This window comes from Macrotis lagotis, chromosome X, assembly GCF_037893015.1.
Source record: "Macrotis lagotis isolate mMagLag1 chromosome X, bilby.v1.9.chrom.fasta, whole genome shotgun sequence".
NCBI lineage: Eukaryota > Metazoa > Chordata > Mammalia > Peramelemorphia > Peramelidae > Macrotis > Macrotis lagotis.
Window position 1 is genome coordinate 388,590,898 of NC_133666.1, and position 14,493 is coordinate 388,605,390.

Here is a 14,493-nt window from a genome sequence, read left to right on the forward strand (position 1 = left end):
CTGCTGACTTGTTTTTCATGATTCTCCAATATTAGTCTCATTTCTCTTCCAAATTTTTCATTTACCTTCCTGCTTGATTTTCAATATTTTTTTTTATTTTTTATTTTTTTGAGTTCTTCCATGGCCTGAGACCTATTTGATTTTTTTTCTTGGAGGCTTTGGATGCTTGAACTTTGACTTTGTTTTCTTCTTCTGAATGTGTGTTTTGAACTTCCCTATCACCATAGTAACTTTCTATGGTCAGATTTTGCATCTACTCTTGTTTGCTCATTTCCCCAGCCTATGACTTGGTTTTAACTGTTATGGTAGGCCTCTGTTTCCAGGGTATGAGACACTCTATTCTAAGCTTTTAGGGGTTTTGCATACTTCTAGGGATACCCACGTTTTCAATTCTTCTAAGGTGGTTTGATCTAGGAACAGGTTTTTTACTACTCTCCTGTTCTGTGTCTATGTGACCAAAAACTCTTTTTTCTGCCCTGGACTTGTGAAGAGGGTCTGGGCTATTAAGCTCTATTGTGCTACTACTCTTTCTGGGTCTACATCCAGGATTGTGTGACCCAAATCCAAGTTTGAGCAAAGGAACAGGTTCCTGCCACAGGAGAGGCAGAGAGACCCTTTACCATCTCTGGGATGAGAGTTCTGGAAGCATATTGTTGCTACTGGTAATTCAGTGGTTCTTGGTCCACTGGGTCCTGGCCTGCACTTCTAAGATTTGCATTGGACTTTACTCCACACTCCCCCTGGTTCTGATCTTCCAAGTTGTCCTTGTCAATCTCTGGGTTTAGAGGCCCAGAAACCACTACTCTTGCCACTGACAAATGACCCTGATACCTGTTCCTAGAATGCTTGGTCCCATCTGTGCTTGCATGATCCATGTCAGCACTGTATATGCAGATAGCAGCCTAGTGCAATAGACCTTTCCAGTTGATCTTCTAAGTTGTCTTGGCCTGGGAAAATTGTTTCATCTGTCTTTTTGTGGGTTCTGCCACTATAGAATTTGTTAAGATACTTCTCTGGAAAGCATTTTCAAAGTATACACAAAAAAATAATGATTAATCCTTGACCCTTGGCCTGGCTTTACCACCTTAAAGCCTATAACTAAAAGAGAAAAGACACACACACACACACACACACACACACACACACACACACGCACACACAAATACCCAGGTACACAATCAACTCTTATTGTAGTGGTATAAAAATCCTGCAAACTAAGATGACTATCAATTGAAGGAATGGAGGCTTACTAAATGTTTGTATATGAATGTGATGAGGCATAATGTGCTTTTAAGAAATGAGAAAACTTGGGGTGGCTAGGTGGCATAGTGGATAAAGCACTGGCCCTGGAGTCAGGAGTACCTGCGTTCAAATCCGGTCTCAGACACTTAATAATTACCTAGCTGTGTGGCCTTGGCCAAGCCATTTAACCCCATTTGTCTTGCAAAAACATAAAAAAAGAAATGAGAAAACAGATTGTTTTAAAAAGACTTAAAAAACATGAACTGATATAGAGTGAACTGGAACTGGAAATAAAATTTATACTATAACAATATTATAAAATGAATAATTTTGATGACTTTTATAAACTGATTAAGAATGAAATGATCAGAACTAGAGAAATATATAAAAAGACTCTAAAATAAATTTAAGTAATAAAATCTATGACCATATTTGATTCTAGATAACCAATGAAGAAACAATAGTATCCATTAGAGAACTGTGACAGATTAAGGTTCAAGTGAGATGTATTTCTTAAAAAATGCAACCATTGAGGGGCTTTGTTTTTCTTAATAATATCTCTTATAAGAAATTTGTTTTTCTTTCTTTTAATGGACTGGAGGAATTGAAGGGATATAAAATTGATTTCTTTTAATTTTAAAACAATAGAGTGGGAAGGAGGTGCTAGTGATAGAAAATGTGACATTCAGGTTCAGATAGTAGACTTAAATTTTGATACAAGAGAACTCTCACAATAGTAGGAGCAATTTCTAAATGTGTAAAAATGAAAATATGTCAATAAAATTTAAAAATAAAAATAAAACACTCTGCAATCCTGTTTCTAGGGAATTGAAGGACTGAGGAGTTTTTAGATGTTATGTTGGTTTACTAAATGGTTTGAAGGCTTTTTTTAACACTATGTACCAGAAAGATTACTATCTTTCAAATCATCCCACTATTCCATTTGCTCAAAAATTAATCTTATTCTTACCCTACTTTTCCCTCCAAGTATGCCTATCTACTACCTCCAAATTGACTTCTATCAACAAGGAGAAGTTTATGCTAGTCCCTTTTACCTAACAAAGAAAATACTTCTTAACATTCCTAATTTCTTTGTTCCATTTCTACCTCAATATTCTTTGTCTTCCAGTCATTGCCTGGAAAGGAGGCCATATTACAGGCCTGGACCTGATTGACCCTTAGGCCAGAATCAAAGAATTTGCTTCTCCTCTCTAAAGTTTTGATTTCTTGGGTTCTTTAGTTTTATTTTTATTATTATTGTCAAAACTCTCCTGATTCCTAAACCACAGATTGAGCCACTGAATTCAAATCCAAAAGCATTTGAAAAGAACTTTTTTTTAGAACAAAAAATCTATCAAGACCTAGACTAAGTAGCTCTAAATTTTCTAAGCTTCAATATACTGAACATGCTACACACATAAACATTCTAATTCCACCAGAACCAGGAATAATGCTTCTATATCATTTTATATCATAACCCCCTATAAGGATATCACCTTTCTCACAGAATACCCAAGCTAAATGTGATTTTTCTTTTATAGCTATCTGGGTCAAGATAGGCATTCCAGTCTTTTAATTACAAGAATAATACCAGTTAGGAAGCTAAGGGCTTATGGTCAAGATTTTGCATCTAATAACAAACTTTGGTCACTAGATAGCAATTCCCTCCTTTCCTAACAAGGTTCATATGAGGAAAGACAAAATAGATATTAGAACAGGTCCCATTATCAGAATTCAACACAGTGAAAAATCATTCTCTAAGTTCACAGAAGATACTACCATTTCTTATACTGCCCAACAAAATTTTATTTACACATTTAGCTACTCAACTGAATTACTGGCAGTCCACTTCCTTTTTCAATATTCTCCTTACTTGCTATATCAGAGGGTTGAGTAGAGTAAATAGAGAAGAGTAGCATGGTTTGATATGTAACCAGCTGGAAAGTAAAGTGGTAAACTTTGTATTTTGGATATGTAGTGAACACAGTGGGTGAGATTGATATAAAGCATATGAGATTGGTCATTGACTGGCAATAAATTAATTCAATGACTAGAATTCAGTAAAGATCCTGGCCAAAGAAAGAAAGGCATATTACAGTCCAGGGTTATGTTGTTTTGACTGTTTTAACAAATATTAATTAGTCATTTTAACCTTCAAGTAATTTTAGTTGCTTAAATTATTACCAAAAAACTTAAGCATTAAAAAAATTTGCCATCTGCAATATTTCTTATCTTGAAAATGTGATCTTAGTGGTCAAACTGAAGTCATTCTTACCATTAAATATGAAGAAAGATGAAAGAAATGTAGTTTAAAAGGAATGAAAATTGAGAAATACAAAATCCATATCTGAAATAGCATTCGAAATGTTTCTTTAAAAATTATCCACTGGATATCTGCAAGGAGTGCTCTTATGCAAAAAGAATGGTTTTAAAATTAGGATAACTGCAGCATACCAAGGAGAGCTCAATAGGTTGTATTATAGTCACAGGATTCCTAGCAAAGTATATTAGATGAATTGCAATACCAAGAACTGGAAGTTATATTCATGAGCAAGAGGAATATATAGAGAGGGAATTGGAAGAGAGTGCAAGAATGCTGCACTTGAATTTTTAATCAAAGAGAATAAAGAAGGGCATAGGAGGAAAATGTGAAATGGAAATAAGAAATAAGACAGCATGGTAAGATTTACAGTGTATTCTCATCGGGTAACTGAGTTGTACATTTTGACTAGATAAGAGTTTGCCTTTTTAAAAGATTTAAAAATAGATTTCCCCCTTGATTGTCTGTCACTTACAGAAGGGAATTTTATAAATTAGCTTATAGATTAACGATTTGCTTAAAAAACCTCATTTAGATTTGTTCTGGCTCATTGTGTTACTTGTAGCTAGACACAAGAATGGAATGCAGGTGCATTGGTTTCCGCTAATGGCATGAACTGTAACTGGGTGAAAACCCCAACCCAGATTCCTCATCATGGAAATGGGACTCTTATTGCCCTAATGAATAGAAATGCTTGTGACTGCAAGAGATTCAAAATGTTCTCTCTCAACATTCTGTTGCAGCTACTAAGGCACAACATGAGCCCATGTTTTGGACTAATTTTCTCAATAGGGGCTCTTTCAGACTAGCCCTGAGGAAGCAAAATCATATGATTAGTTCTAAAGTGGTTTGAAATTAATTTTATGAGTTTTCTGCAACAATCTTGTCTAGTAGTTTCCTTTGTGATTCTGAGTGTTTAGATTTACATTGCTTGCCTGTTTCTTTAGTTCAAGAGGCTTTAAGATGACTCCATCTTGGTCATTCCGGCATATGGTTATATGGACAGTAAGCTTTCAAGGCTAGTTATCAGTCTAAAGAAAAATGCCCCTAAAAGGGAGGGATATAGTAGACAGTGATTCCATTCTAAAGAGGCTGGTTTTTCCTCTTAGTTTCCATAACCTATTAATAGGCTAAGAAATTCACCCAAATTCATAATGGGATTCTGATCACTTTAAGGCATATTTAGATGCTAACTTCTGTGTGAATCAGGACAGTAGATCATTGTGAATTGAGAAGCTCAGAAGGCAAAATAAAATGCAACACACCACATGTCTTAGTGACTAGAAAGTCTTATACAAGCCTTCAAGAACCACGCAAAATCTAACTCGCATTATCATCAATCTCACACATCTTTACATAACTTCTTTGTATGCAGATTTTCATTTTTTTTCTTTATATTACCAGCCTCCAGCACATGACAAAGCATTAATTTGGCACTTAATGAATTTGTGTTGATTTTAAAAAAATCCCCGGAAGGCACCAGCATTGTGAAGGGAAAGGAAAAGAATAAAACTATTAGATAAAACTATGAATATAATTATTATTTATACCTGATAACACTATTATTTATTATATTACATTTCCAATGTAATTTGGAATAAATATCTATGCTAGAAAATTATTAGAAGCCCAACCCATCTAAGATTTATTGGGTAATTCCCAAGGTAAAGAAAATTTAAAAGAATTGTCCAAGAGCATAGCTAAGTAGCTTTTGATGTTATATTTGAATTCTGAAGATAGTCTGAAATGTGCAGAACCATGGGGTCCTTGTCATAAAAAGTGTTAAAGGATACCATGAAGTTATATGAAAGTACATTTTTTGCTTGTCTGTTTGCATATTTTCAAACACTGACAAGTTTCAGTTTACTATGACTAATTAATTGTAAAAGAAAAGACTAAAGGTAAGTAACAGTCAACAACCATTTTAAAAATATTGATCATATGTCAGAGACTATGTAAGGTGCTCTGGATATTTTTCCTTTGTTCTTGAAGAAGACCATGACATCAGGGAGGTGATGCCATGACAAGCACATGAATAGAATGTGAGTGAGTGTGTGTGTGGGGGGGGGGGGTTGCCGTGATAAGTCACAGCTCACTTTCTTGTTGGAGCTATTTGGGTCTAGTAGTCACATAGGTATTGGGATGACTGGAGATTTCCCTAGATAAGAGGCAATTTTGGTTAAATAATTTGCTCAGAGTCACACATTTAGTAAGTGTCAAGTGACTGAAGTCAAATTTGAACTCAGTTCTCTTGTCTCCAGGACTATGCTATGTACCTTTGCATCACCCAGCTGCTATGTGGTAGGGATACAAAGAAAAGCACAAAATAATTCCTGCCCTCAAGAAAGGCAGAATCTAACAAAGGAAACAGCATGTAAACAACTAGATTCAAATACATAAAGAATAAATTGACTATAATCAATAGAGAGAGAGCAGTAGCATTAAGGGAGATCAGGATAAGTATCTAGTAGAAGGTAGAATGTTAGTTGAGACCCGAAGCCAGAAAAATAGCAGGCTAAGATATGAAGGGAGTTCTAGGAATGGGGGACAAATGAAAAAGTCTATCAGGAATATCTAATCTGGAGAACAGCAAAGAGGAAATTTTCACTGGAGCAATGAGTAGAGAGGGTGAAAGTGATAAGAAGGCTAGAAAGGTAGAAGGGAGTTAATTTAGGGAGACCTGAAAGAACTGAAGAAAGAATTTTATATTTGACTCTAGAGACAATAGGTAACCAGTGGAATTGATTGTATGGTACATGTATGTGTGTGTGTGTGTGTGTGTGTATGTGTGTGTGTGTGAGAGAGAGAGAGAGAGAGAGAGAGAGAGAGAGAGAGAGAGAGAGAGAGAGAAGGAGGGAAGGAGGGAGAGAGAGAGAGATGAATACTGTGTGAAAATAAGTTTAACAGTTGAGTGGGAAGATGGGTGGAATGGGCAGACCAACCAGAAGGCAACTGCAAAAGTCCTGGTGTGGTGGAATACACCCATCAATATTGCAAATGAATTTTTTTCTCTCCTTTTCACACACACAAATATACAAATCCTAGACTATACATCCCTTCTGGTTGCCTTTTCAATGACCCCAATCTAATACTTTATAACTAAAGAAACTTTTTTTGGGGGGGGGTGGAAGGTTATGGGGCAAGGGATCCACACCTGTACCATATTTCTCCATGTATAAGATGTACCCTTTAAAAAAAATCTGGGGTCTACAAAATGGGAAACTACAGTGGTTATAGATTTTTTAATTTGCATTCCCTGCTTTTTCCTCCTTTTTGTTTTCTTCAATCTCATTGTTTCACATTTGCTGCCAGTATATTAGGTTATGTTTTGCCCCATTCTCTCTAGAAATGGCTCAGAAAAGATTTTCATACTGTGCTGAATTCAAGGTCAAAGTGATCCAGTTTGCAAAAGTGAATGGAAATTGTGCTGCTGAACCTTGGTTTGGTACTCCTCCAATTGAGAAAACAATTTGAGATTGGCTACAGGAAGAAGAAACCCTACTGAAAATGCTCCAGCAGAAGAAGGCCATGAGAGGCAAGTCAGCCAAAGGGCCTGAACTAGAGAGACAATTGGAGAGATGGATTGAAGAGCAAAGGGCCTTTGGAATTCCTTTGTCTAAAAAGATGGTTCATGCAGGAGGCAAGAGGAATTACTGATGAAAAAGAAGTTACTGATTTCATAGGAGGACACAACTGGTGCTTCAGGTTCATGAAATGGAATGGACTGAGAATGTGTCCATGTACCAGACTTGCTCAGAGAGTGCTTGTGGTCAACCCCAGACCAGTGCACAGACAGGAGAGCAGTCAAAGCCTCTCCTGAGACAGTTAATTGTCATCAGCTACAAATCCTCTCCTGAGACAGTTAATTGTCATCAGCTACAAATGAAGATGAACTAATGGATAGGAGTTTTGACAGTGATGAGGAGGTGTATGAATTTTATTGTGAATAAAACTTGAGTTCAATAACTCTAATACTTTTTTTTCAAATTTCAGGCCCCCAAATTAAGGTGTCTTTTATACATGGGGCAATATGGTAATTTCATATAGGTGGTGACCTTTCTATGTGAAAACTTTTTGCTGAGACATATCAGCAAATATAGTGTTAGAAATTTAGTTGTGAAAAGTAAGAATTTAATTGACTTGTCCACTTAGTTTATGTAAATCAGAGGGAGGTTTGAAATCTGTTCTCCCTGACTTAAAGTCCAGTGTGTTATCCACTAAAATTTGATAAACAGATAGCAAAGCTTCATATGTTTTTGTGGTTAGTTTCATTTTTCTTTTTTTAACCTAAAGCACTTTTAAAATTATTCTAAAGCATACTTCACACTCATTTAAGACTCTTGTTTCCCTTATGTTTGGCAGGTTAGATTGAGATATTCAAACAACATAATCATGTCATTCAGACATTTCTATATTTACTGGGAAGAGAAATTAGGTTTTGTCTTATAAGGATTAGGAGAATCAAGAAATCACTTCTTATGTTACAAAGTACTTTGAGGTATGTAACATACAGACCTATTGTCCATTATTGAAGAACCCATGTCTTTTGTTCTTTCAATGGATTTCCTAAATGACTAAAAGAAAATATTGACTTTTTTTCAAAGGTAGAACACAATTTCAGCTGCTTTCAATAGTCTATTTATCAAATTTTAATTAGATTCCTTGAGGCTATATGTTCTTTGATCAGAGAGGAGTGATCAATGCATTACTATTTTAAAAAAAAAACTCAGTTTCATGTTGTCTCAAACCTTCAAAAAAGAACATGATTGCTTTTGGCTGGAATGGAACAGGTGAGGTCACAGAAAGTCCCTGTTGAGCCTAACAGAATTAGACTGCTTTTCACATATATTTTTTCATGCTTCAATAACTCTACTTTTCAAGAAGTGTGAGATTTCCTAAAGTCAAAATATGGCAATAAGAAACCTCAGCAATTTGGTTTAATAAAGGAAATTGTCATTAGCAAGTATGGATATTTAGATTCTAGTTCATGTTAAAGAAATCATCATTATACATGCATACATAAATAAGAAATATGTATTTACCTTCAAGTCATTAATTTAATGAATGATAGGAATTATCAACTGCTAATCTTCAATTCTTTACCATTAATAGATTTGTTTTAAATATGCTGTAGTCTCCTTGAGAGAAAAAAGATATAGAACCAGTATATGAACCACACCATTTATAAGGAATCAAAATTTATACTTAATTTTGAGAAGTTTACTTAAGTAAACAAACTTTATGTAAGTAGGTTCTCTTTATCTTCTCTCTTAAAAAAATCCAGTTTTTAAAAATACATTTTATACTTTATAATTTATAAGTGTATATATTTCAGTGTATCACATGAAGAGTTTTTCAGACCATATTTCAATAATTAAGGTTGAATCAGAATTATTTCATGCAGCATTCAAGTAATATAGTTTAGGTCTCTTACTAGGTCTTTGACTAACTTATTCTAAATTTGATTTTTATCTTTCTGCTCTTCTAGGCATGTACCTTCACCCCTTTGTATTGCCAAGGTTCAAACTGTTTTATTCAGAGCATCTTTTCTGATTTTTACTTTCCTTGCTTACAATTTTGTCTCCATTTTTTCCATTTACATTTCCATTCTATTCATTGAAACAAAGTGATGTGTTGAATCCCTTTCTCCCTTGACGTTGGGTCACACCCACCCTTATTTCATTTCTTTGTGTCTACTTGTGTCTTTGCAAGTATTAGTGACAGAAACCAGAAAAAGCCTTAGTTTAGTAGAGGCACTTCATATGTAGATCATTTAGCCTCAGTGGATTTCTACTCACTGCTGCAGATAATTCTTGTGTTTATGTCTGATTGACTCTCCACACCCTTTGCAACATATATTAAAATGCCCTCTTGTCACACCACAAGACTCCCAATCCATTCTCTTTCAATGGATGACCTCACCTCTCAATTTATTGAGAAAATTGCAATGATTGCTAGGTGGTGCAAGACAGTTTGAATCTCATCTCATCTAATTCCTAGCTAATGTAACTCTGGTTATGCCAATTAACCTCTTAGCCTCATTTTCTATATCATAAGATGTTTCCCAGATTAAGTATACTAAGATTTGTACATTTTTTGACCATTTCAATCAGTGGAGTTTTCATGGCAAAGATTATTGAGCTGTTTGCAATTACCTTCTCCAGCGCATTTTTTGAAGGTGAGCAACTGAGGTAAATCAGGTTAAGTGACTAGCCCAAGGTTACACAGCTAAGTTATTTTCTGAGACTGGATTTGAATTCCAGGCTCCAGGTTTGTTATTCTAGTCATTGAATCACCTACCTGCCTCAATATTGGTATAGTACTTTTTGAACATTAAGGTGCTATATAAATTCAACTTATTGTGATTTTTGTTTTTATTGTTTCTCTTATGTCGATCATGAATTTTCTGATTACATTTTCACTGACCTCAAAATCTCAAAACACACTCACTCTTCCTCATTTCATTTTCTTCTTTCCTCTTATCTTAAAAGAAGATGGGTTCAGACCTTTCTTTTGTTATGACTAACCCCTTCAGTTGTGTCTTTGATTCTTTCTATCTCTCTTGAGACCCTGCTTCATCAAGCATTCCCTATTTCTTTCTTTAAACTTTTTTTTTTGTGCAGACTCAAATATCTCACCATGCAGCATACTTAAGTCTCTACTATCTTAGAAAAATAAGCACAGAAAGATACACCTTACTTCTAGCTTGGAAACCCCTTCAAACTATTATATACATATCTATATATCTATATATCTATACACACATATGTATATAAATATAACATATTTTTCACAATTAAACATTTAGGAATAAAATAGTCTGTGTTGATTGCTTCCACTTTGCTAGACTATGGAGATACCCTGATTGAGAGACAGTTTAGAATGCCTTCAGTTCTGGAGAGTGTGAATAACTTATCTTCACTGCAAAAATGTATACATATATACATGTACATGCCAGGCTACAAAGATAATATATTAGTATTTCTTCACTGAAGTAAAAAGGATTGATTTCTAAGTCCTGGGCATTTGTTAAAGAATAAATTAGAAGAGATCATTTGATGTGTAACAGTAGCAGGACTGATTTACTTTTTCACTGGAAAATAATAATAATAATAACAATAATAATAATAACAACAATAATGATGATGATGATGATGATGATAACAACGACAACTTACACAAAGAGTGTTTACTATTTTTCAAAATAGTTACTATTATTAACCCCACTTTGAAGTTGAGGAAACTGAGGGAAAGAAGCTAAATGACTTCGGGTCAACAGTAAGTGTCTGAAGCTGAATTTGAACTCAGGTCTTCCTGATTCCAGGTCCAGGATTCTACCCACTATTCTATCTAGCTTACTGAATGTAGAGATTGCCAGGATAGGTCTGTCCTATCCTAATCCTAACTAGAATGTATTTATTTATATTTTAGTCAGACTGTTATTTGGACACAGTCTAAAATGAGAACACATTTGGGCCCTTAATAAATATCTGGAGGGTCTGACAATATGCAGAGGCTTGGGTTGAGACCAGTGTACTTGACTGGTGGTTAGAAATGTAGTGTGATCTTTTCTACCTGTGCAGAATGTTTGTAGGTGAAGTAGAGAGCAAATAACTGTTCAATCCCTTCTTTGCTATCTTTGGAATTTGTCCCTTTCCAGGCAAGACAAGTCACATCATTTTTTTTTCCACTGTGAAATTGCTACTTCTTAGTCACCTCTCTTGACTCTACCCTCACAGAGATTCCTCTATACATGAATTAAAGGAAATGGGAGAAGTGAATAAAACCATATACTTTAGGAAAAAATGATGACAAAATTACATATCTAGTTTAACTCTGCCATTTTTGAAATTTAAAAAACTGCTTAAAATTATAATATTGTTAAACGTTATAGATTTTTGACCCCAATTAGATGAAAGTTTGTTTTAAGGTAAACAGTCTTGAACTATTTCTTAACATATCTATATACAATTATCCTATTGTCATCCCTTCTGTAGCTCCCTCTTGACAAATGAGGCAATAAGATCAACACCATTTAGATTAGCTGACAAAAAAGTAACTTAAAAATATAGAAATTAAATTTGATAAGAATTTATAATTCTAATTTCATCTACACAGAACAAAATACATTTTGGAATCAGTTTCTCCATTACTCATAGAGAATGGGGAAGGAAGAGATCAAGCTTCATAGTCTCCCAAATCAAAAATTAACATTCATATATTTCTGGCTGCTGAAAGCAGAATGTGAAGTCTTCACTGTTACTACAAAAGGCCCCTCATATCTTTGTTGTACTCTCTGTTAAAAACAAACAAAGCAAGAAATAATAAACCTTGCTCCCATAGCCATCCAGACCCCAGTTCCCATTCTCTCAAGAGAAGGACTATATCTTCCCATTTTACCAGACTCTTAACTTTTCTCCAATCCTACAAATCCTAATTACATAAGTATTTTAGTAACTGATGATGAAATGTGGCATGCGATTTTCACAGTTCTGAGCTCCTAATAATTTCCCCACAAAAGAAATGACCTGAGATGGCCAGAAAACTCAGTGTCAGAACTTTGTAAAGTGTAAGATGTTTATTCCTTTATCTACTTACGTGGATAGATTGTTGTCCTTTCTCTATGAGAACCAAAACTACATCACCATATTGGGGTCAAGTTATATTGTGTTCAACTGTGGCGGATCAGAACTCAGAATGTTCTACCACAGGTTAGGTACACATAGGTCATGTGAACATTTGGGGTGAATTCTCTAAATTCACACATCCCATGTTTCTTTTCAGTTCTTATGTTTGGCTTTGTTCATAGAGCACATCACTTTCTATGATTAGTGCATGCCATGCTGTGAAGTCTTGTGTCAGTATTTCCCACATTGTGGAATCAGCTCCAAAGATCTTAAAAGCAACCCTAAGAATATCCTTGTATCCCCTTTTTTAGCCTACTGTGAAGTCTTACCGAGTGTGAGTGCTCCATAAAATAGTGTTTTTGAACGGCATACATGTGGCATTGGAAGAATACGAGCAGCTGATCAGAATTGCACTCTCTATAGTAGAGTTTGAATGCTTGGCAGTTTAGCTGGAAAAAGGACCTTAGTGTCTGGGATCTTCTCCTGCCAGGTGATCTTTAAACCTTCCTAAGACAATTCAAATGGAAGCAATTAAGTTTCCTGATATGGTGCTGGTAGACTATCCAAGTTTCATAGGCATACAACAATGAGGTTAGCATAACAGCTTCAGTTTAATACTTCAATTAACTTAATACCTTTTCTCTCTGACACTTTCCTTTGAAGTTTCTTGAATTCTGATCTAGCTCAGGAAATCTATGGATAATCCTCAAAATCAATGTGTACAATTCTGAAAAGTGTTGTCAAGGTAAGTGAACTTATCCACGGTAATCAGAACTTCTCAATTTGCTATCACACTAATGGTTCCTCCTATGGGTGGTGTGGTGCTTGCTGATGGAGCACCTATGTTCTCTTGATGTTAATTGTTGGACCAAAATTAGAACAAACAGCAGAGAATCAATCCATAATTTGTTGCTTCTCAGCTTCAGAGGCTGCATTGAGTATGTACTTATCTATAAACAGAAAATCACATAGCAACACTCCTTCCCCTTTGACCATGACTTATAGCTTTTTGAAATTGAAAATTTACCATCAGTTCAATAGCTGACCTTGATGCCATGTTCATTCTCACTGAAGAAACTTGACAGTATGACTGAAAACATCATACTAAAAATGTAAGGAAGCAAGGACACATCCTTGTTTCATTCCTTTGGTGACTGGGAAAGCATAAGAACATCGTGCAATATTCAGAAATTGAATAATCATGCCATCATGAAACTGTCTTATGACGCTGATGAACTTCTCCAGCTGACCAAATTTTGAGGTAACTTTCCTTCATGAATTTACGTGTCATCCTTGCACAGGGGCCATGCTAATCATCTCTATATCATTCCAATTTTAGTATATGTGCTGCCGAAAAGAGCACATGAGGTAACTTTCCAAAAGCCCCCACAAGTAACAATATCAAAGGCCTTGTCAGACCTACAAATGTATACAGACTTCTGTTTTGCTTCTGGCATTTCTCCTTGAAATGCTGGGCAGCAAAAATCATATCAAACATTTTTTTGGCCCTTTCTGAAGTCACACTGGCTCTAGTGTAGATGACCAACTTCCAGTCTATTAAGGAGGACTAGCAAGGATCTTGCCAGAAATGACTAAGAGAGAAAGAAACTCCCTTGTGGTTGTCACAGGACAATCTATTCCATTTACATATATAGAGATGAATGATAGAGGCATCCTTAAACTTCTAGGGGACAACCTCCTTTTGCTATATAATTTAGAAAAATTCAGTTAGCTTTGTATGAGCAATGGATCCCTACCTTGTATATTTTATCTGTAGTAGAATCAGTATCAGGTGTTTTGCCACATGAAAGAAGTCTAATGGTATCCAAAACCCTTCTTCAGTTGGAACTTCAGCTAGGGAGGGATTAACTTCAACCTGAGGCAAAATGGTCAATAGCTTCAGCATTGATTGAAGATGGTCTGTTGAGAAAGGTACAGAAGTGCTCAGTCCATCTCTTTTGGATTATTTTTCTATCACTAATCAATGTGACTGAGTACCTGAGATGCACCATAGGTCTTTGACTCATAAAAGGATAAAGGACAACATAAAAGTTCTTTGGATTGTTATTATCAGCTTTGAACTGAGTTTTGTTTGCCTTCTTACTGAACCAAGAATCCTGCATCTTTCTAAGCTTCGTTTGGACACTACTTTTGATGAAATTATATGCTACCTTCTTAAAATGGATTAACTCTCCTGCTAGTAAACCCTGTGGAATTCCTTTTTTTCATTTAACAACTACTATATTTCTCTATCATTTTCATCAAATCATTCTTAATGTTTGTGAGTGTTTTGACCCAGATGAA

General features: G+C 35.3%; 1 non-coding gene across 1 annotated transcript; it reads right to left on the reverse strand.

Moving 5' to 3' along the window:
* Nucleotides 1–13,445: 13,445 nt before the first annotated feature.
* LOC141503648 (U6 spliceosomal RNA) lies at nucleotides 13,446–13,552 on the reverse strand. Its single transcript, XR_012472991.1, has one exon. It is a non-coding gene; the product is annotated as a U6 spliceosomal RNA (small nuclear RNA).
* Between the last annotated feature and the right edge of the window lie 941 nt (nucleotides 13,553–14,493).